Raw genomic sequence first — 22461 nt, 5'->3', positions numbered from 1 at the left:
TTACAATCACCAGCAGAATCAACAAATACAAACAGTTGCTGCATCCTGCCCTCGCTGATTGGCCTTGTTTTAGGACACCCGGCAGTAACTACAGCCTGCCGAGGCAAGCACACTTCTTTCCTCCTGCTCCCATCCTCGCAGGTGAGTCCTATTGCTGCATAGGTGTTTTATTTATTTTAAAATGGTATTGCGGAGATGAATGGACCAACCAAGAACGGCCTCTGGAGGCCACAAAGCTAGACACTTTTGTCAAGGCTCAAGTAGTCATGGAAAAGGAAGCGAGCACTGGTGGTGGACTCTCCTCAGGAGATCAAAAGGCCGGTTCTCGGAAGAGATGGGCAGAGTGTCACCGTCAGCAGATCTTAGACAGTTGCAAGCTCCAGTGGGGTTGATTGGTCTGTCCATCGGCCATTCGGCCTGTGGCCAAGCCAAAACCACTTCGAGGGCTAGGCCCTGGGGGCCAGTACCACGCATGGGCCGGTTTGAAGGTTACTACGCCCCCCTAGTTCCTGCTCCCGAGCATATTGTTCATCGTTCCCTATTTCCTGGGCATGCCCCGGCCATTACGGAAAAGAGGAGCGAGCGGGTCACTAAATCCTGAAGTTGTTCCCATCACAAGCAAACACTTACAATCACCAGCAGAATCAACACATACAAACAGTTGCTGCATCCTGCCCTCGCTGATTGGCTTTGTTTTAGGACACCCGGCAGTAACTATAGCCTGCCGAGGCAAGCACACTTCTTTCCTCCTGCTCCCGTCCTCGCAGGTGAGGCCTATTGCTGTATAGGCGTTTATTTATTTTAAAATGGTATTGCGGAGATGACTGGGCATCCAAGAACAGCCTCTGGAGGCCATAAAGCTAGACACTTTTGTCAAGGCTCAAGTAGTCATGAAAAATGAAGCGAGCACTGGTGGTGGACTCTCCTCAGGAGATCAAAAGGCCGGTTTTCGGAAGACCTGGGCAGAGTATCTCCGTCAGCAGATCTTAGACAGTTGCATGTTCCAGCAGGGTTGGATTGGTCCGTCCGTCTGCCATTCGGCCCGTGGCCGGGCCAAAATCACTTCGAGGGCAAGGCCCTCGGGCCGGTACCATGCTTGGGCCGGTTTGGGGGTTACTACGCCCCCCTAGTTCCCGTTCCCGAGCATATTGTTCATAGTTCCTTCTTTCCTGGGCATGCACTACTGACTTTATTTTAGTGCAAGCGTTTCATACATTTCACTGTTCGCTCAGACTTGTGTTATACTCTTCGGTGTTGTTGTGCTTCTTATGTTTGGAATAGCAATCACGCTAGTCTAACGAGATACACAAACACCTACACGAACGCGCCTTGTGAATGATGGTGTGAAGGATGGATGCAGGCGCTGGACCAAAAGCTGAGAGAAGTATGCACAGCAGCTGGCTTGGGAAAGCGACTCAGCAACTACAGTAGAGACCGTCTCCGTGGACGGTTGGCCCGTCTTCCGTATAATGCAAATACCCAGACGTGCAGGATGCATGCTTCACTTTCTTTGTTCCATTGGGGGTGACATGCTGTAGCATCAATTCATGGCCTTTAAAATACCCCGCACAGTGCAGCTTCTGATCTCCTTTAACACAAACGCTGGGAAATGGCCATGACTAGCTAACGCCAATGGTTCAAGTGTTGGGGAATCACCTGCTCACACTTTCTGTCGTGTGACCAGCCAGCGTGCAAAAGGTGTTTCAGAGCGTGGGGCTCTTGATGCCACCCATTTCTGCATTTGATACACCAGCAGCTAAACACATCCTGGGGAGGCAGCTCCTTCTGCATAGTCCATTTCTCTCCCAAGCTCGGGACAATGTTCTTTAGCATAATGGAGAATGTGAAAAAGCGCAGGACTGCAAGGCTGGGGGGTGAGGGTGGAGGGCAAAGCGCACTACGCTTGGGGTACACTGGAGATGCTTCCCCTCATACCTGCAGTACTCCAAGTCCAAGTTGAAATGAAATTCGTCTATACACTGCACAATGTGGAAGGGCCGCTGTTAATCAAGCAGCACGCGACTAGTAATTTGCAAAAAGTAAACTTAACGAGTCCCAAGAAAAGGTTGTCTTCCACCTTGTTTTTATGTTGGGATGGTAGACATCATTTTTCTTTGTGATCTTACATTTTCATGGTGCTGTCGGGAGCTAAAATGAGTGATCACGAAGGAAACATTTAAGAATTTTGAGAGTTCACGAGCATGAGCGAAACAAACCCCAATACTCGAACTGCCATTTCTCTGCCGCGCTAATGCTCTGCAGTGTATTTCAATGTAAAGTCCACATTGTAATGTCATAATTTTAGAATGCCACCTCTCCAACATTAACATTGGGAGCTATGTTGAATTGTACATGCATGTCAACTCTCTGCATATGTTTAAAGTAGACTTTACCACTCACATGGAGTAGTGATATTGTTTACGTGTGTCCCTCCTTAATATACTTAACTTCCTGTGAAATATTTGATGCAATACATATAGCATAAATACATGTATTTTAATGTTGAGATAGACGGGCTTGTACAGCTATCGGTGGGTATGTTGCTGGTGCTTGTTCTTGGAGGTTCGAGTTACACTGTTCAAGACCAGTTCATCACCTTTTAAGAGTGGCTAAATGTTTGAGGTCATACAAATGACAGTAGTGTAGATCTGAAATTGTCGATTCTCTGACCTGAGTCACAGCAGCAAACTGGTAATTGTTACTAAAAATTAAGAGCAAAATCAGACTAACATAACCAGCACTGTTCGAGTTTGACGCTCTTATTGCTGTTTTCTGAGGTTCATGAAATTCAGCAGATGCCAGCATTGACAATTTTGTTAACTCACAGGGCCTCATTACACGGACGGCGGAAAGGGTTAACAGTCACCGTTAATGGTACCGGTGACCGTTAACCCTTACCGCCTTACTACGAGGTCCCTTTGCGGGTTGGAGACTTTAACGCCTGCTTTTTGCAGGCGTTAAAAACCAACCCGCAAAGGGACCAAGGAGCTAATTACGGTACCGCAATTTGCGGTGCCGTAATTAGCACCTTCCCCATTCACATTATGCCCTATGGGGTAAAAATGGGAATGGGGAAGGGCAATGGGGGAAGGGGGAATTACCGCCCCACCAACCTTGGAATAGAGCGGTAATTCCCCTTTCCTCCAAGGCGGTGCCGCTATTTTACTGGCATGGACCAAGGTGCTAATAGCACCTTGGTCCACCGCCGTCTGTGTAATGAGGCCCATAGACCCCACTCCCGCTGCTCAGCCCATGACACATGCATGAGATCACAGGTCGGGGACGGAGGGCGCCAACGATGCTTCCCGCCTGGGGTGCAATCTGCTGTAAGACCGGCCCTGCATTCACCCATATGTGCTGTCATGGGCAAACATTTAGAGAAGTTAATGGACATTGTGCAATAGCATTTTACAAATCTACATGTTTTTACTATTTGAAACATGGTGACTCCCATTTCTTTTTACTTAATCTGATAGATACGAATCTTATTTATAACATATCCAAAGTTCATGTCAATTAAAGCTTCAGTGACAATGCATTGATTCCACCTTTCAATGTTAGATTTCTCTTCATTTTAAATGCATGTATTTCTTTGGTGTGCAATTGAAGATGTTCTCCACCAGAGGCCAGTGACATCACCTACAAATTCCTTCTTCAATTTATCAATATCCAAATTATCTGGGTGTGCATATTGTTCATAATCACTCACCTTGACTTATTTGAGGTAGTTGTCTGTGTGCTGAGCATCTGAATGTCAGTCACCTCTTACTTGACCTTTCATTGGTAATGAATATTTTACAAGCCTTTGACTTTGACGGGTTATAAAATAGGTTACACATTTTCTTTGAAGGCAAGATTTGGAACCCTTACATAGCATCTGGAGTAGGGTGTGTTGATATAATTTCAGGAGGCACCCCAAACCAGACAGATAGAACCCATAATGTGTGCCTCTTCTGTGTATTCAAACTGTGACAGGCCAGGAAAGGTAACATGTCAAGTATTTGAAGTTTTGTTCTCAGCAATTTCTAGGCTTCCCCCTTCTAAGTTGCTTGGCAAAGCAGACATGAAAGAGGGACGTCATGTCACCAAAATGCCAGACCTCGGATGACATCACAGGAAGTAATGTCATTTGAGCCCACACCAAAGTGACATAATGGGAAACGATGCAACATGGCCTTTTACCCCTTGACAAAATAGGAAGTCGCATCACATAGCATTGTTCCTAAGTACACTACGGAAAATATGATTACAATATCACTGTAACGTGATATTAATTTTACACAAGAATGGATCACCATATGTATCATAAATATCAGTGTGTATAGGCCCATATTACCAAATTATTGTGAATGAAAGCGGACATCCAAGGCGAAATAACAATGATGTGATATCATATAGCACTTACGCTTAAGCGCTGTATATAGAACAGATATACTTACAAACTCACCCAACCTGTGTTGGTACTCATTTGTCAACCTCAGAAGGAAGAGGTTGGCCTTTCCGGGTTTTCGAACCTGCAACCTGCATCGCAGCAGTGAGCAGTCAACCCACTGAGCTATCTTACCGACTGCGATAACATTTGTAATTACATGTCTGAATGGTCACAAAGTCATACAGCAAATTATTCTACGTATTGGATGCAGGTCTGGTGCAAAGTTTGCCACATGCCAAGCAGGCATGAATTTACTTTTCAGGCTTCAGACTTCAGAGGTTGGCAAAATACCTATAATTGGGAGGGTTCATATCTGTGTATTAAAGAATTTAGAGCAGCGCTGGGAAAGCAGAGCGCTCACACGGCATCCCGTACTTTGGGTACTTGTTACCTCATACATGCAAACAAACATCCTTAATAGCATGAAATTAAGATAGGAAAGATAAGACACATTACAACAAAGCATTAATTATGGCACAATGAAATCAAGGGCTACTTTATGTGCTATGGTCAAACATTTCTACACCATACACAAGCTTTTAGGCACAAGGACTTTGTGAAATGACCGAGGACACCAAGATGCAATGGGCCTCATTACACGGTAGGCGGTAAGGGTTTACCGGTACCGGTATTTTACCGGTACCGGTAAATCCTTACCGCCTTACTACGAGGTCCCTTTGCGGGTTGGGGATTTTAACGCCTGCTTTTTGCAGGCGTTAAAAACCAACCCGCAAAGGGACCCAGGGACCTAATTACGGTACTGCAATTTGCGGTGCCGTAATTAGCGCCTTCCCCATTCCCATTATGCCCTATGGGGCAAAAATGGGAATGGGGAAGGGCAATGGTGGAAGGGGGAATTACTGCCCCTCCAACCTTGGAATGGGGCGGTAATTCCCCTTTCCAGCAAGGCAGTGCTGGTATTTTACTGGCATGAACCATGGCGCTAATTGCGTCATGGTTCACCGCCTTCCGAAATGAAGCCCAATGTCTTGTGATGATCGTAATAGAGAAAACATCAGAAAATAAACATGCTATAACTGCAACCTGCGAAAAGCAAAATACATATTCTGAAATGGATACTTGTTCTATTCTAAATGCTTTTTGGACGTTTTTGGCTGCATTGTGAATTTGAGGTGTTTAAGAACAGAATAAATCAGTGACTCGGCGTCTGAAGTGTGCCTGAAATAAACCTTTAATGAGGCTAGCAATTATTGTATAGAATTCCAGAAAGACAAATTATTTGTTATTCCTATTCTTTCTTATTTAGGGTCATTGCTCAAAGTGTTACACTTGTGGAACCCCCTGTTTTTTTTAAGAGGCCTGAACAAGAAATCAAGCCACTCCAGAAACAAAGAACCACATGGTGCTGGCTACAGCCCAGGAGCTTCCGTTTAAGAAATAAATACATTATTTTAGGGGTTTCATGGGAGACCACACGAAACCCAAAGGCTGCTTTGGTTTTGCTCTTGCATTTCAGATCCTGCTGATTAAAATGAAATCTAAATAACTTTGATCTGGTGAAATTACTCAATAATAGGCATGGCATATTTTTATAAACACTTGTTTCACTCTAAATGAAGACAGTCACTTCAAATATTGCAGTTTTCACTGCTTAAAACTGCACTAGACCTTTTATCTTGATATGATATGATATGTCATTTATAACGCACCTGTGCACAAGAGTTTCTAGGCATGACAAGACAAGGGAGTGAAGGCAGAGGGAGGACAAAAACATTATCTTACTAAGTCTTGTGTCATTCAGATCATGCAAGTGCGCTAAAGAAAAGTGCAGGGTGGAGTGAACGGGGAAGTGCTAGGGAGAGGCAAAGGGGAAGTGCAATCAGGGAATCATTGCTCTGAGTATGTGCAGCCAGGGCAGCGTGGGCCTAGGTAAGTGCAAGGAGGCAGGGAACTGTAGGGGTATAGTTACAGCAGTGGTAGGGCTGGAGGCAGTGAGGGGCAACTGCCTGGTCCTGGAAGCGCCTAGAACCCAGTGAGACTCTGAGGATAGCCAGTCCACCAGTCAGCACAGCAGACAGATAGGCCAGCAGGGGAGAGAGAGAGAGAGAGAGAGAGAGAGAGAGAGAGAGAGAAAGCAGTGCTAAAAAGAAATGTCTTGAGCTGCTTCCAGAACTTCAGGTGGTCTAGTTCAAGTTTGAGAAGGGCCGGGAGGCGATTCCAGAGAGGGGCACTGCAGAGGAGAGATATCTACCCCCCACTCTCTGCCTCGATAAGCATCTGACCCTCAGAGAGTTAGAGGAGGCTGAGCAAAGGGCTCAAGAAGGAAGGTGTTTTGGAAGAGAGAGTTGGATGTAGTGCGGGCCCCAGCCCCATAAAGCCTTGTGGATGATGCAAAGGATATTGTACTTGATCCTTGCAGCCTATGGGAGCAAGTGGAGAGATTTCGGGACTGGTGAGATACAGTTCCTGGTCTTGAGGCCTAGGACAAGTCTTGCAGGCCTGTTGTCGATTAGTTGCAGAGGGTAGAGCATGGAGGAAGGCAGATTGAGAAAGAGGCTGTAGAGATGTTCAGGGCTGTGGAGACAGTGAGCTTCTGGGGGAAATTGAGAAAGGAAGAATACCTCTGAGGAGTTGCAGCTGGAAATGGGCCATCTTGGCAATGTCTGTTATGTGGGGAGAGATGGAAAGTCGAAGATGACACCAAGTTTTTTGCCTCACAGGAAGGCAAAGGGAGAGGACCCAAGGAGGGTGGCCAGGGTGAGAGAGGGAAAACGGTCTTACTGACATTAAGGCATTAAGGCAGAGATCATTGGAGGTGCACCAATCCTGAATCGTGGATAGACAGTCAGGAATGAAAGAGAGAGAAGAGGAGACTGAGGGGATCATGAAAGAGAGCTGAGTGTCATCTGCATAACACTGAAAGTTAGAGGATAAGGTAGAGATATGGTGGGCCAAAGGGGCCAAGTAGATGTTGAAGAGCCAGAGTGAGAGGTTAAAGCCCTGAAGAACATTACACTACTACTAGGAGAGAGAGGTGGTGGAATGAAAGGATCCAAGTTGGACTTGGGTGGGTCGGTCCAGGAGGAAGGAGCACAACCACTCCATGACCTGATCCGTGATGCCCAGGTTCTCACAGAGTCAATTGATCAGGATGGCATGATTGACTGTGTCAAAAGCAGAGGAAAGGTCAAGGAGGATGAGGACAGAAGGAAGGATCTAATCAAGATTCATGAGCAAATCTTCACGGGTGTTCAGGAGAGCAGTTTCAGTGCCTCTGGCTGCTGTGAAGCCAAACTGATGGTCATGCAGACAACCAACAGATTCAGTGTGGAGAGTAAACCGGTAGATGGCCAGTTTTTCCAGGAGTTTGCTCTGGAAAGGAGTAATAGAGATCGGGCAATAGTTTGTCGGACAGGTATAATCGGCAGAAGGCTTTTTAAGGAGGTGGTGCACTAGGGAGTGCTTGAGGAGAGAGAGGAAGGTTCCAGCGGCAAAAGGGTGATTGCAGAAATCGTCCAAGTCTGGAGCAAGGGTGTCAATGTGATCTTTGATGGTTCTGGAGGAGCAGGGCAGCGCCTGTTTGGACCACACTTTCATAAATCAGACTTGTCTAGAAACCTCATCAGGTGTAGTCGAAGAGAAAGAGGAGAAGGGAGGGGGAGAGGGAGAGGCAGCCAGAGGAGGAGCTGAGAAAGGTATAGGGAGAGGAAGAAGAAGAGAGAGGGGACAGGATGTCCTGAATTACAGTGTTGAAGTGAGAAGCCAGACCCATAAATAGGGCCTGGGAGCGAACATGAGAGGTGGAGAATGCAGAAGGATTGGCCAGCTCCTTGCAGATTTTAAAGAGTTTGGCTGTGTTGTTAGAGGCCACAGAAATGAAAGCTTGAATGTGGGCTCTCTTCTTGGACAGGACAGAGAGCCTGGATTGCCTTTGGAGCAGGCGGCAGGCCAGTTTGTTAGAGGATGCGCCGAATGCCCTCCATTTCTTCTCAGCCATCCTACACTTGCATTTCAGGGTGGCGAGGTTTGAGTCACACAAAGAGTTTCACTTGGAGGTAGGCTTCAGACAGATTCTCGTGACAGGGGCAAGGACGTCCAGAGTGTTGCAGATAGTAAGATGCAGGTTAGCGAGGGCTGTGTCAGAGTGTGAGTCAGCCTCAGGCATAGGGGGAGCATACAAAGTAGTGGCAAAAGGCCTCTACTGACACACGCTTCATGGGCTGAATGACTGAGAAGGTAGGTGGCAATGTTGGGGTGGGCTCAGCCTGAGGGTCAGAGAGCATTAGGCAAGAGGAGAGCAGAATGTGGTCAGTCCAAGAGAGGGGAGTGGTGAGATGGTTTGAGAGAGGGGTGTCTGAGATTATGAGAACAACAGAACAACAGTGTCAGACAGATGTTAGAATGGAGAGAGAGAGAGAGAGTCCTAGTGGTTGTGGAAGAGCCCAGAGGAGGGATTAGAAGCATCCATGTTGATGTTGAGGTCTCAGAGGAGGAGAAGTTGAGAGCTAGAGCTAAGGAGAGAAGAGGAGAGGTCAGCCCACACTGAGAGGAAGAGTGCAACCTGACCAGGTGGCCTGTAGATGGTGGCCACCATCGGGGAGAGGCCGGAAGAGATGGAGGGCCTTCAGACCAGGCAATAAAAGGAGGAGCATGCCTGCATAGGAATGACAGAAGGTCTGGGAACTACTTTCTATTATGTTCTGTACTCAAAATGTATAATATCCTGAGCTAGATATTTTGGGATCAGGAATTCTTACACGGTGAAGCTATGCTTTACCAGTATTAATCTGTGTACTCCATATTACAGATGGGCACTGAATGGCAAATACATTTCCAATACATTTTTGGTAGGTTTGCAATGGCTGAAAGAAAATAGGTATCTCTGCTTTGAAAAAAAAGGTAGTTCAAAAAGTTATTGTCCAACATTTGGGCATGCAGTTTGAAAGGTGTTCTTTTTGATCGTGACAGCAAGCAAGAGGCAGAAAATCTCCAATAACTGACAAAATCTGTAAATGATGTATTTCTTGCTATATATTCTTCCACAAAAGGGCCAGCCATCACAGGGGGGAGTTGTCTGACATCATTGCAAGAAAGCAAGAATTATCCCTAGGACAAGAACCCTTACACAAAACATGAAGGCTAATAAAACACTGACCACATCATTGTAGTTCTGAGCCAATCGCCTCTCATTAAAAACATCAAATGAGAGATTAAAAAACTGTGACCATTATTGAATGTGGGTAATTCACAGATGGAAACCCCACGTTGTGCCACCAAACATCAGAAGAACCTCCAAGACACCCTGGTGAGCGCTTACCCAGAGAGGTAAGTGCCTTGAAACACATTGTGTATAGGTGCATTATAAAAACCCTATAAATCAAATAAATAAATACAATAAAAAAGGGAGAGACATGGGGGGTCATTACGAGTTTGGAGGCAGCCATGGTGCTACTAGCACCATGGCTGCCTCCAAACTCGAATCCGGGTTCCTTGAATGGGGACTTACCGGGTCATTCCAACCTTGGAGGACCAGGTAAATCCCCATTCAAAATACCCATCCTCATTCCCATTCGAGCCTCCATAGGGCTCAATGGGAATGGGGAGGGAGTTAATAACGGGCACTTTAATAACGGGCCGTTATTAGCTCGCTTGTCCCCTAGCGGGACCCGCAAAGGACGTCTGGTCTGACCAGACGTTCTGAGCGGGGCCTGCAAGGGAACCTCGTAATGTGATGGTAAGGGGTTAACTGCACCGGCATCCTTACTGGCGCTGTTAACCCCTTACCACCTCACTCATAATGACCCCCATGGCACTCTGTGGTCAAACACTAAACCAGTAGCGCATACTCCATGTGGACGGTGCACTGTGTGTGCTCCTAAAAATTGAAGTATATCCATTGACATTGGGTGGCGAATGCCATGGATACAAACCAATTCCTCACATGTGATATACCTCATCACTTTCCCATGTGTACTCTGATGTGTGGGGATGACAACACACCCCCTAAAAGTGAGAATCTGTGAACTCCATTCATCTTCCTGCACAAAGAAACTGATGGCCCATATGGTTGATCCCTTTGATACCAAAGGGTACAGAGAGAGCGATATACAGTGGACAATTATGGAAAAAGTATGGAAAAAGTCTGACTACGACAGAGGGCGGATGGGGCGGCAATTTAGGACCAATGCTCTTATAAAGAGAACAATTGTGGATTTTTCGGTTTAAACAAACTAGAGAGGTTTAAATGAAGATATGTGTTGGCAAACATTGGCCATGCAGTGACGCTGTGACCCCATGTGGGACACCTTAGATATGGAAAATTAAAACAAAAACGTTTTCACCGTAGGAGTTTAAAAACAAGCACACCATATAAAAATGAACACACTTGCAAAATGGCAATCCATTTTTCATTATTACTTCATGTGTGAGGAGGATAAACCAATACTCTTTTTCCCTTTCCCATTTTAAAAATCAGTGCATCTTGTAAATCAGGAGAATCACTCTATATAAGTAACAATACATGTAAATAGAGTGAAAACGCTGGTCTTGCGATGACTAAGATGCATTGGAAAACATCCTTCGTCTGTGGCAAATGGAACCTTTTTATAAAAGTCAGACCAGAGGGTAGAATGGAGAAAGAGAGAGACAGTGTCATCGAGGTTGTGGAAGAGCCCAGAGGAGAGATTAGAAGCATCCATGTGGATGTTGAGGTCTCAGAGGAGGAGAAGTTGAGCGGTAGAGGCAAGGAGAGAAGAGGAGAGGTCAGCTCACACTGAGAGAAAGAGTGTAACCTGGCCAGGTGGGCTGTAGATGGTGGCCACCATCAGGGAGGGGCCGGGAGAGATGGAGAGCCTGCAGCAGGGCCATCTTAACAGTTTTGGGGGCCCGGGGCACAGACAACCTTGAGGCCCCCATCCGAAACCCATTTCCTACTCCCAACCCCCCAAAGCCATGTTGCCCCCCCCCTCAGAAACCCATGACCCCTCCCAATGTGAAAAATTAACTGATTACATATCTCGAGTCCAATTCAACAGATACTCCTTTGAGGTTTAAATGGATTATCTAGTTGTTAATACAAATATACACATCATACATCTCTTTGATCTGTTTCCCCAAGAGGATGCTATATTAAGAACATTTCACTTTGTTTTTGTTTCAAATAATATTTACATTTTGAAGTGCTGTCACAGTGGCGCAGATCGCATGAGGACACAGTGGTGGAGAGGTTAGCATGTAAGACAGACAGCATGGTCAGATTGCCATCACAGTGCTGCTGTGAACTACAGCTCACATGAGGACTGAATGTCACTGTGGTGCTCTCTATATAGTGTTTAAGGTGCAGACCGCATGGAAGAGGGGTATCATTAGCATCTAGCATCTAGGTTTGGGCAACATGGGGTGAGACCATCACATCGGGGCACTATCTAGAGCATCAAAGGAGCAGATGTCATGAATCAAGTGCTATTACAGGACAGGGTGCTATCACACTGATGCACCATATAGTACGTCTAGGGTGCAGGTCGCATGAAGAGAGTGCTAACACTGTCTGTTGGACACTGTCTGTGGGACACTGTCTATGGCATCTCGGATGCTGACTGCACAATAGTGGGTGTTCTCACAGTGAGTGGTGCACTATGTAGCTCTTCTATGGTGCAGACCGCAGACTGGGTGTTTTCAAATTCATGAGCTACATGCAAGGTCTATGGTGTAGGCCTAGGGGGCAAATGTTAGCACAGCAGTGGGCTATATATAGCCCTTATGATGTGCCCCCAGCCCCGCCCCAAGGTTTCCCAGGTTAGAATTACAGGAAGATTGTGTGATGCATGCGGGGTAAGAAGGAAAAAGAGGGGTTGTGAAAGATAACAGATTCCCATGTAACATGCAGACAGGGAGCTCAGGCTTATCTATGTCCCTGGAGCTGCTCTGTGATTGTCACACACACCACAGCCTCCGCCACAATGATTGTACCCTCCCTTCTGCACCACAACATTGACCACGTCCGGATCTACTCTGCAGCTTATCCCAGCTCAGATCCTTTACCACTTCATACCAGTCATGTGCTCCATGCTGTACCACATTATGTACCGACTCCATCATATGGTCATGCCCTGACCATGTAATGCACCACATTCTATAAATCTTACACCACATTCCATCCCACATTGTATGACCCACTCAGTGCCACATCCTATTCCACATGCTATTTCACATCCAGTACCACAGTTTGCTGACCACTTGCTGCTGCTTTTAATACACCATTGTGTGCCACGTCATGTAGCACATTTTCATAATATGTAAGCCATATTCTTCACCATATTAAGAACAGTTCCATTCTATAACTTAACCCGGCTCTCTTGCAGTCACATCCTTAACCACATTGGAGTAAATCCTATACCAATTCCTTGATCCGCACTGTGTCATATTATGTACCCGATCCTGCATCCTCTTCTACCCACATTCTGCACCTCCTTCTATAATAAACAATGCACCTCGTACCCATCCATTGCAACATTATGTACCCCACACCGCACCCCTGTGCTATACCACACCCCATGCAAGCGCCACACCATCACATACCTCATTGTGGCAACAGAAGTGTGACCAATGTAGTCAACTGGTGTACTTTTGTGTAGCGCTGCGCATCTCCCCCCTCAAGGGGCCATGGGTAGCCAGCCCCATTACTGCTCCCCATGAAGCATGCACAATTCGGAAAACAGTGTGCTTAATGCAGTGATTCGGGGTCCATGGTTTATGTAAGGGAGGGAGTTATATCAGAGCGTGCAATGACTCTGCTTAGGAACAGAATGTTTCATGAGTCTCTGCTGCACAATAGCTGCCCACATCCATGATGGTCGAGTGGCCAGCATACCGGCCCACAGCCTTACACCTGCAGAAAAGCACTGCACTTCTTCTGCCTAGAGCACTGCACCCATGCCACTATTATGGAGCACTGCACTGCATCTGTAAAATACGACCTGCAGCACTGACAACTATACCAGAGTGCTGCACCTGTCGCACCACCGTGGGCAGCAGCACCAATGCAGAAGCACCTGTGGTGACAGCCCCACCCACAGCACCACTTGCAGCTGAACACTGCACCTATACCACTACCAACTACTGCAGCACCACCACCTGCCATAGCAGCAGGACCTGCCACATCACCATGTGTAACGCCACCTGTAACACCATCAGCCGTGTAGTGGTACTAACGCCTGAGCAGAGCACACGTGACAGCAGAGCTGCCTGTTACACTCCCACCTGCAAAACTACCACCTCTAGTGCCCTGACTTGAAGGTCAACAGCACTGGCACTAGCAGGTACCACCCACATGCATTAACTTGTTTTACCACAGAAATCAGTTAAGATTTGAATAAACAGAAGGCTTGCAATAACAGTCAGAGCAATAGCTCCTTTTTGTTATTAACATGCATACATACGGATTCAAAATGGCACAGCATGATCAGCAGGGGTGTTGCTTGGTCTGGAAAAGTTCTGAGACTACGCTAATGTCGGGACTTGGGGTTACTTAGCCTTTTGGTTGTAGCCCCTGAGCTTCTAACGGGGGCTCCAACCGAAAGACCCAGGACTTTAGCCCCCTCAGCCACCACCCCCTAGCTACGCCTCTGATGATCAGTGCTGGAAATACTGTGGGATAGGACACGGCAGGCAGCAGGATTGGGGGCATGGGTTTTGAAGGGTTAAATGTAGGGGGGCAGTTAGGGGAGTAGTCCTTCGTTTATCTTGTTCCCAATAGCAGGTTTTCTTCTTGAAAAGCTGGTCCCCATAAGCCGCCGCGTAGTTTGTCCCGTGCGCTGGACCATACCTTCTCATTCCCCCATTCCACTTTTACGTCTAGTTTTATTTTTTGTTCTTGATCAGGTTAAGTGAAGCAATGGTTTTAATTAACAATGTTTGTCGCCAGAGCTGTTTTTTGCGGGCTGGTGAGAAGTGTTCCTCAGACGGCTCGGAGATGAGGCGTTTTTATTGTCGGCGTGGTTTATGTTTTTATTTTTTGGCTTCATTTTGCCCATTATTTGGGCTGGGGGTTCTTGAGGTGGGGAGGATCATACGGGGCCAGAAGCAGCAACCTTTTCTCTCTGAGGGATCAGAGGGTTCCCAGGTTTTTATATTCTCTGGAACCAGTAACCCAATTGTTTGGGCAATGCAATCAAACAATGTTTGATCATGTTTTCTAGCTTTTATCACACGTGAAGTGCTACCTGCCTGAAACTGCGTGTGTCGCGTTTCCCCCAACATGTAGTGGTCAAAGCAGCTCCTTCTACAACAGCTACATCCCTGTAATTCATAGCTTGTGGTGTACTGCGCGCAGCAGGCCTACAGACAGCCCCCATGGCACGTGCCCTCCAAGGCATTGTGCGTGCTCGTCTGCCGGCCTCATCTGCTTTCTTTCTGCTTCTGTCCTGTTCATGCATAGGCTGTCCCCATTGGCATGGGCAGTCTCTATCGACTTAACCATGGCCACACTCTCATGTGGGTCTGACTCCGAGTGACAGTAGATGGGATCTCAACCGGGCAGACTGGGACACAATCAAACCGGGATTAATAGGCCCAATCCAATTCAATCACTGTCTGTTGCTCCTGAACGGTCCATATAAAATAAGGCAAAAATTGCTACTTACCACCAGAGCTTACCACTGACTTGCTCAATTACATTACTTTAAGACTTTAACTTTAAAGTCACCGGAGCGGAGGAGTGTGTGGATGTCAGCGAGCCGTGCAGCTTCCTGCTGCAGGCACTTGTAACACATGTTGTGTCTCACACTCTCACTCACTGTCTCAGCACACGTGGGGGCCCCCTCAAGGATGGGGGCCCGGGGCACATGCCCCGTTTGCCCTCCCATAGAGATTTCTCTGGCCTGCAGACCAGGCATTAAAAGGAGGAGCATGCCTGCATAGGAATGACAGAAGCTCTGGGATCTGCTTTCTATTATGTTCTGTACTCAAAATGTATAATATCCTGAGCTAGATATTTTGGGCTCAGGAATTCTTACACGATGGAGATATGCTTTACAAGTATCAATCTGTGTACTCCATATTACAGATGGGCACTAAATGGCAAGTACATTTCCAATACGCTTTCGGTAGGGTTGCAATGGCTGAAATAAAAAAGGTATCTCTGCTTTGAAAAAAAGGTAGTTCAAAAGTTATTGTCTAACATTTGGGCACACAGTTTGAAAGGTGTTCCTTTTGATCGTGATATCAAGCAAGAGGCAGAAAATTTCCTATAACTGACAAAATCTGTAAATTATGTATTTCTTGCTATATATTCTTCCACAAAAGGGCCAGCCATCACAGGGGGGAGTTGTCTGACATCATTGCAAGAAAGCAAGAATTATCCCTAGGACAAGAACCCTTACACAAAACATGAAGGCTAATAAAACACTGACCACATCATTGTAGTTCTGAGCCAATCGCCTCTCATTAAAAACATCAAATGAGAGATTGAAAAACTGTGGCCAATATTGAATGTGGGTAATTCACAGATGGAAACCCCACGTTCTGCCACCAAACATCAGAAGAACCTCCAAGACACCCTGGTGAGCGCTTACCCAGAGAGGTAAGCGCCTTGAAACACATTGGGGGTCATTCCGAGGTTGGAGATAAGGAATTACCGGCACCGGTAAGGGTGCCGATGCCGGTAATCCCTTACCTCCGTATTCCGAGGTCCCTTTGCGGGTCCTTCCTTACCTCCTGCTTTCAGCAGGAGTAAAGTACGGGACCCGCAAAGGTACTTCGGAGGTAATTACGGTACCATAATTTACGGTGCCGTAATTACCTCCTTCCCCATTCCCATTGAGCCCTATGGGGCAGAAATGGGAATGGGGAAGGGCAAAAGGTGAATGGGGAATTACCGGTCCCTCCAACCCTGGAATGGACCGGTAATTACTCCATTCACCATGCCGGATTTGGGACGGTTTTGGAGGCAACCATGGAGCTAATTACTCCATGGTTAGCTCCAACCCGGAATGAGGCCCAGTGTGTATAGGTACATTATAAAAACCCAATAAATAAAATAAATAAATACAAAATAAAAAAAGGGAGAGACATGGTACTCTGTGGTGAAACCCTAAACCAGCAGGGCATACTCCATGTGGACAGTACTCCGTGTGTGCTCCTACAAATTGGAGGCACTGCAAGAAGTCAGACTACCAGCTGCACCTCCTCAGAGGTATTCTACCTTTCCTCTCCTTCCCCCAGAGGCTCCAGAGCTCTAGTTCTCTCTAGGCTGGACTACTACAACAGTGTTAGGCGATCCTCTGCACACCGATCCACTGCACACCAGAACACTGCTCACATTTCCCCAACACCTCCCTCGGGTTCCCACACGACTCCCTCCAGGGTTCGAGGCTCATGTGATTCGGTTTACCCAAAGGATCGAAAGCTCCGTACCAGGTACGATTTACGGGCTCGATTGCAGCCCTTCTTGCACTGGCAGTTGCCATGGAGAACATGCAGCAGAAGGGGCCGTGGAACAACACCAACCCGATCGTTCACTTGCTCACGTGATTCAGAGCGGCGTTTCCCACGTGACCTTGGTGGACGTCACATGAACCCGAAACGCACAGTATATAAACCCTGATGCTCGGAACACTCATTGCTTCTCAGCTGTCTTCAGACCCTGTTTGGCCCTACGTTAGATACATTCTATTTGGTTACCTTGATCTTGGAACTCTCACTTGGACTCCTTTGGATTACCCTTTTGTACCTTTGCTTGGAACTGTTTACCTATTGCTGGATTTTGGCACGACCCTCACTTGTCTCCGGATCATCCTTTGGTACTTTGTTGAACTTCTACGCTATTTCCCTTTAGGGATTCAAGTTACGCCTTCAGCTATACAGGTGGCTTATCCTGCATCCACGTTTGCCTGCGTTCCTCTTGTTCCAGGGACCGCATCATCTGAGTCTCGAACCTCCCTCCTAGGTTTCCTGGGTTTTCTAAACACCGGATAGGTAAGACTATTCAGGTCCTTTGATTCTTGTGATATATTGTGATTGCCTGGTACTTAACCTCGTTCTTTTTGCAGCAGCATCGGTGTTCCAGAGGTTCCGTGGATCCGGGAAGTAACATCTCCCACCTGTGGCCCCAAAGGTCGCACAGCGGGATTCTTTTGGTTTCCCTGTGCGTCACTTGGGGACGGAGGTCTCAACGGTCTACACGACACTCAAGTCAGAACAAACAGCCTCTTTCTAAATCTGCCTTCCTCTACTCTCCGCCCTCTGCAACTCAGCCAGAACAGGACTGTGAGACGTGTCCTTGGCCTCAAGCCCAGGGATCGTATCTCTCCAGTATTGAAATCTCTGCACTGACTCCCAGTGGCTGCGAGGATAAAGTTCAAAACCCTCTTCATTGTCCACAAGGCCTTCTGGGGCCTGAGTCCTCAATACCTTCAACTCTCTCTTACTAAATATCTTCCTTCTCAAGCTCTTCGCTCATCCGCCTCCAACTCCCTCAGGGTCAGTCGCTTCTCCAAGCAACGAGTTTGTGGTAGATCTCTTTCTTCGGCTGGGGCTTCCCTCTGGAACAGCCTCCCAGCCTCCCTGCCTCCCTGAAACTTGAGGAGAACTATCTCCAGTTCTGGAAGCACCTCAAAACCTTTCTCTTTGCTTCTGCCTTTTCTCCTCCTCTCCCCTGCTGACCTCCCGGCTGAATCGGAATCTGCACTGGTTACCTGCCACCCTCTGATCACGGGCCCAGGTCCCTCCCCCACCAGTCACACACACCTGCACTGCCTGCCTGGCATCCCCCTGCAATTGGGGACTGTTTCTGTATCCCTTCAGTCCCACTACCAGCACTTGACACGTGATGTCTGCACTTACCTCTGCACTTGCCCTCTGCTGGCCGTTACTTTTACTTATTGTTATTATTCTATTCCCATGTACTGCACTGTCCCTCCCCGTTCCCCCAGCACTTTTCCCTTTCCCCCATCCCATGCACTTGCGCAATCCTAATGACACCTGGCCTAGTACGATCGTTGTCTGTCCTCCCCTTGTTCCCCCTCCCTTGCCTCGTCACGCCTTGAAAAACTTGTGTATGGGCACGTTATAAGTGCCATATCATATCATATCATATCCATTGACATTTGTGTGGAGAATGCCATGGATACGAACCTGTCTATCCAACAGCAATTCCTCACATGTGATATACCTCATCACTTTCCCATGTGTAGTCCGATATTTGGGGATGACAACACACCCTCTAAAAGTGAGAATCTGTGAACTCCATTCATCTTCCTGCACAAAGAAACTGATGGCCCATGTGGTTGATCACTTTGTTACCAAAGGGTACACAGAAAGCGATATAAAGTGGAAAATTATGGAAAAAGTATGGAAAAAGTCTGACTACCCCAGAGGGAGGATGGGGCGGCAACTTAGGACCAATGCTCTTATAAAGAGAACAATTTTGGATATTTCGGGTGTAATCAAACTAGAGAGGTTTAAATGAAGAGATATGTTGGCAAACCTTGGCCATGCTCTGATGCAGTGACCCCATGTGGGACACCTTAGATATGGAAAAATAAAACAAAAAACTTTTCACCTTAGGAGTTTAAAAACAAGCACACCATATATAAATAAACACACTTGCAAAATGGCGGTCCATTTTTCATTATTACTTCATGGGTGAGAAGGGTAAATCATTGTTCTTTTTCCCTTTCCCGTTTTAAAAAACAGTGCATCTTGTAAATAATGTGAATCACTCTACACAAGTAACAATACATGGAAATAGAGTTAAAACGCTGGTCTTGTGATGACTAAAATGCATTGGAAAACATCCATAGTCTATGGTAAATGGAACCTTTTTTTTATAAAAGTCGCTTCTTTAGTGTGATCAATAGCACCAATCGCTGATGAGCATCACATTATTTACATGGACACGTTCATGTGATGTGAAGTTCCAAAATAAGATGGGGACTTGTTAACTAATGAAATGAGAGAACCATTGAAACGCTGATTGTAGTTGTCCCAGGAGCAAAAAATTGTAAGAACAGTGGAGGTGGTGACCATGTACTATATAAAAAATATGGGGGGTCTGAAGCACTTCGCTTAACGGGAAATTCGGATTAATTTTTGTTGTTTGATATGCAGGTGCGAGGAAACCCCACAACTGCTGATCTGGTCTATACAAAAGTGAAAATAATGAAAAAAGAATTCACAAATGAATAGATGACCTCTATTAGATGACGGTAGGTACCATCATAAAGGCATTTACATTGTATGCTGTCTAATTCGTGAAAAGGTTAATGGTGATGTTGTGGAGTCTGTATATTGAGGATCCCTCTGTGGTTTCTCGTTACAGGGCAGTTTGGCAGACAATTTATGTGGTTGCCTAAATGCTTACCAAATGCGACTACATGGTGGGTAATTGAAAAAGAGAAAAGAGAATCCTGAACTAAAGGAAAAGTCACAGGATATCCTAACATAGTATTTCATGTATGTCTCCCTCTACAAGTAGCAACCAATAGAGAAAGAACAAAAGCAGTTTCATAATTCACTTGGTCAAATAGACTGGAAAATACCTTACACGATAATAAAAACATTTTCACTAGTAATTTGATCTATTTGACATAAGGGATCCTGAACAAAGTGGTTACAAATAAGTTGACAATCTGCTGAAACCAGTCAACCAATAGCATCTATGATTTATACCTACATATTTGTGGACATCTGTAAAACTAGTGGATAACAAATAAGTATACATTCTTTGGCATAGCACAGATATATCTGTGTTTTAATTGATACATATGAAGGAGTAATACAATTATATTATACCTCTCTCAGTGTCATCAGCCTTGATGCAATAGTGAATGTCTTTTAAGTCTTCTTTTTGGAGTACCCCTGCATATAGGGTATAGTTCACCTGAATGTATGTATGCAAGACTTAGAGTTTAGGGTGAGAGATTAGGGTCAACCTCTCTTCTTTCACTTTACCTAGATAAGCGGCACACAAGCATTACCTAGGGAGAGATACCATTTCAGGGATAATTAGTTGTTTCTTTGAGGGTGACGTGAGCTTAAGGCCATCTGAGAAAACAATCAGTGGAATTGAAGATTTCCATCCCTTTTTGTGTTAAAATGCTTGGAGCAATGGATGGATGTTGAAGCACCCATAGACCCTTTGTGTAATTTATTAGTTTTCAAAATCAGACATAAGTGAAAGTCATTTTATTGTATATAGGAAAAACAGACGTACATACTCAGCAATAATCTCCCTCAATTAGCATGACCTCATGGAAATCATTTTGACTAAATTGCCCTTCTCAAACATGGAGATGTACTCCATTGCTCTGATAAATCAGTCTCTCGACCAAAACAAGATCACTTTGTGGATGAGCTAAATAAATCGTGGTGCTACTTCCCGCCATTTCAACTAAATGCATGATACGTGGTGTCTTTAATTTATGCACCAGAGAACTTGCAAGACACCCATGTTCTTAAACTACTAAATCAAGTTGAATTGATCAGGTTCATTTATATGGAAACTGGTCCTACTCAAGTATCAATGCCATCAATGGGGGGTTGATGGCAAAACATGTTAAAATCCAACTTGCTTCAATGACCGAATTAGCCTGGACTCAGCAATTCATCCTTCTATTATTCTGTCTACAATTGCCAAACAAAACAGATCCAAGCCAATCACAAACAATATCGTCCTCTAAACAATTTGAACACTGTATGTATTGTTACATTAATTAGAAGTGCCATTTGTTGCATAAGTTAGCCTGGTGGCACAGCTCTTAAAGGTGACATTTATAAAAAATCTGTTCTCACATATCAGACTCAGTTGCCCCTCGATATATAATTTCAGCTGGACTGCTGCCTTTGTGTGACCCTCTGTAAAAATACTTTTCTCACATCTGAGCTTTCTTTTCCTTTAAAAAGTGCAGAGAAAGTGGGCAAGATATAATTTTGAGGGCGATAGAGCTGAGCTATGCACAAACTTCAAGGATTACAACATGGTAATTGCTGAAGCCAAAAATTATTTTTTCTACACTGATATTGGGTCAGGGTAAATTCAAATAGGCAATTTGTGCAAACATTGAGACTATTGGGAAATAAAACAATGGGCTTATAAAAGTACCCTACTTCCTTGAATTCGGTATCTCAAATTCATCAAAATATCCAGTATTCCACCTTGAATGACCTTGCTCTTACCATCTGACACCCTGTACTTCCCTCAACCTGAAATCTAACAGCACCCCTTCTGTTCTTGATTTTCACACAATAAACCCTGCTGAGATTATAGTGATGAATGATACAATTGTTATTACTTCAAGCCCGGCAAGGCATGTCCTTCAAACAACATCGACAATTATATTATTGAACTCTCATTGTTTATTGTTTCCTGTATTAATGATTCTCTTGAGCACGGAATTGTGCCTGCCAACCTTAAACAGTCCTGCATCACTCCATTAAAAAAAAAGAGTATCTTGGCCTTGATGGCCCTAATAAGTGTAGACCAATTCCAAAGCACACTTTCTTGCTAGCATTCTTACAAAGTTATTACTCTACAACTCCAGATGCACATTGAGACCTGAAGCCCCTCATAGGAGAGCATCAATATGGATTCTCACCAGGTCACAGCAGCAAAACCTCCCTGATTGATGCAGGAGAACAACCCCTCTGGAGCCTGTCTGATCATGCAGATTCCCTGCTTCTTATGCTTGATCTGTCAGCACCCTTGATCATGACCTAATTATTCAAAGACTTTGATGTGTGCCAAGGTGTTGGACAAAGATTATCCAATGGAAGTAATCTTGTAACAGTAGCCAATGATATGACTCAACCCAACAGCTAAGTCTCTTGGCTTGGTGATTGATCACACAAACGATATCATAGACCCATCCAATAACAAAGACCTAGATCCAAATAATCTAGTCAACCTCTTTAACGGCACACTTGATTCAGCTATAAATATCATTGCCCCTATCAAGTAAAAAAAAAGCCAAACCTATAGCTCACCTAAACAAATGGTTCACACCTGAACTAAAGATCCTCCGTAATGCCAAAAGAACAGGTGAATCCACATGGAGAAAATCGCCTACCGCTAC

This window comes from Ambystoma mexicanum, chromosome 4q (assembly GCF_040938575.1).
Source record: "Ambystoma mexicanum isolate Mex_15411 chromosome 4q, UKY_AmexF1_1, whole genome shotgun sequence".
NCBI classification, from domain to species: domain Eukaryota; kingdom Metazoa; phylum Chordata; class Amphibia; order Caudata; family Ambystomatidae; genus Ambystoma; species Ambystoma mexicanum.
Note: the sequence above shows the minus strand (reverse complement) of the source record.